The following is a 3,059-nucleotide window of genomic DNA, read 5'->3' as shown; positions in this document are numbered from 1 at the left end:
TATATAAATATATATAATATAAATAATAATATATAAATACAACAGAGGCAAACACAACACCCCAGCCATACACACAAAACACACACACACACCCCCACACACACACACACACACACACACACACACACACACACACACACACACACACACACCACGCTCACTCACACATATATGTATGTGTTGTGTGTGTGGTGTGTGTTGTGTTGTGTGCATGTATACATATACATATGAACACAGAATATAGAACAGTCATATCAAATGTTTAGATGTTCATCTAGAGAAACATCCTCTGATTCTTGCAGACAAACAATGCTATGCAGCAGACGCGGTTCAAATGAGAAATGTTGACCTTCCTTGACCTTCGGGTCTTCTCTTGGCCTCTTTGCTGATTGGTTATACTTGAGGTACTTTTCCTTCTTTGTTATCCCTTTTCCTTGCTTGGACATTAGCCTTTCGTTAAGTCTTTAAAATTTACACCGGACGTCAAAAAAATTAGTTATTTTAAGCTACAAAAATTCCTCCTGTTCCCAGGAAGCCATTTAGATGAAAACGGCCGCAGAGCTACTCATATACAGTACTATCAAATAGAAATATCAAAATAGAAAATCATATACAATATTCTCTAATAAACCTTTTGCTGCTACATTGGTATTCTACAAGGAGGTAAGAGGAGGATAAACGCACATTTATACGTGTGGTTTCATGGAAAGTGACCAGAAAAATCCCAGCCTTTTAGTCACCCCACCTCACCTCTGGACCCACAAGACCTACGCAGAATGGATGATGAGAACGAGATGGAAAGGAAGGGGAAAGCTGCCGTGAGCCGTCGCACTGTGTCTCTTTTTCTTGCAAGTACAAAACGGTGATGATTATGATGACAGGGACAGGCATTACGATAAATTACCTTCAGTACGTTTGGAGTAAATTTAATGGGTAATGTTCGTGAATTGGAGATCTAGGAGCACAAATAGCGTTGTAACTAACAATAGTCATGTAAAAAAAAAAACGCGCTCACAAACAATTACAAACCCTTCCAAACACCACGTACTTTCCATACGAATATGTCTTTATATCTATGCAAACTCAGACTCACTCAAATACCCATCATCCTGTAAAACCATACATGCATACAGACACATACAAACACACACACACACACACACATATATACACACACACGCACGCACACACACACACACACACACACACACACACACGCACACACACAAACACGCATATTTACATATAGACATATACAATATATATATATATATAAAATATATATATAATTATATATATATAGATATAATGCTATGTATATATATTGTATAAATAGGTATATAACTTATATATATATAATATAATATATATAAATATATATAAGTATGTATATATACTATATATCTAGATATATATATATATTATATCTGTCTTGTGTGTGTGTGTGTCTCTCATATCCTCGGTCATGTGTGTGTGGTGTGTGTGTATGTGTGTGTGTGTGTGTGTGTGTTTGTCGTGTCGTGTTTGTGTAGTGTTGTGTGTGGAGTAGTGTGGTGGGTGTGTGTGTGTGCCGCTTGTGTGTGTGTGTGTCGTGTGTGTGTGTGTGTGTGTGTTGTTTGGTTGTGATTGTGTAGTGTTGGTGTGTCCGCTGGTGTGTTTTGTGTGTGTAAAAAAGCATATAAAAAGAATATATATATATAATATTAAGATATATATATATATATATCTATCTATTATATAATGTGGTGTCTGTGTGTGTGGTGTGTTTGTGTGGTGTGTGTGTCTGTGTGTGTGGTGTGTTTGTGTGTGTGTGTTACTAGATAACTACATACACACACCACACACACACACACACACACACACACCACACAAACCAACATAATTATACATATTATATATATTATATATATATATAATATATTATATATATATATAGATATATATATATATATATATATATATATATATATATATATTAATATTATATAATATATTATATATATATATATATATATATATATATATATATATATATATATCTATCTATATATATATGGGTGTGTGTGTGTGTGTCGATCTCCCTCTTGTGTTGTTGTGTTGTGTTTGTGTTTGGTTGTGTGTGTGTGTGTGTGTGTGTGTGTGTGTGTGTGGGCTGTTGTGTTTATTATATATGCGTGCATATGATATATATGATAACATATATGTATATGTATCATTTATTTACATACATGCATTTATATAGATACACAGTACCAAACACACAGACACAAGCAAACAGGACGCATGCACTATACGTACATTTACTAGTTACAGCAAACTGCTTTTACGGAAAAAATCAGAATAGAAAAGAAACATTTTCGGTTTCCTTTTGGAGCGAGGAGTTCAAACGTTTATTGCCTACGTATCTCTGGAGAGGCAGATGATAAAGCCTTTTCCATAAATAAATGTTATTTGATCTATATGTTCATTTGTCTCCCCATAATTTGATTGCATAAGCCTCTTATGGTACTATGGCTGAATTACATAAATGTCTATCAGTGACGTGACTTTCAATCTAAATTGTGAATTTCGGATAACCTGAATGATAAAATCAATAAGTGAACAATTCACAAAATCATCGACTACGTTCTTGCCCCCCCCTCCTACCCCATTCAATCTTGCCACTTGAACGGCTTCCTGGATACTTGTTTTAAATAACGCGCCTAAGGTAAACCGAAGTGATTATGCGTTTACGATGTCAGTTAATACAGCTTTACTAGTTTATCATACAAATATCTGCTGTAACTCGTACGAAATATGTATCACATACGATGCATAGTGCGTGCGCGTCGCGGTTGCGTGGTTTAGTGTGTGATGTGGTGTGGTGTGTCGTTGTGTGTGTGTATGTTTGTGTGTGTGTTGTGTGTGTGGTTTTGTGGTGCCTGTGTGTGTGTGTGTGTGTGTGTGTTGTGTTTGGGTTATTTGTGTATGTGTGTGTGTGTGTATAATACGCATCGATATAAAAAAATATATATTTAATATATATTATATATTATATATATATATATATTATAATTATA

Source organism: Penaeus monodon, chromosome 1 (genome assembly GCF_015228065.2).
Source record: "Penaeus monodon isolate SGIC_2016 chromosome 1, NSTDA_Pmon_1, whole genome shotgun sequence".
In the NCBI taxonomy this organism is placed as follows: Eukaryota; Metazoa; Arthropoda; class Malacostraca; order Decapoda; family Penaeidae; genus Penaeus; species Penaeus monodon.
This window is presented reverse-complemented; position numbering follows the sequence as displayed.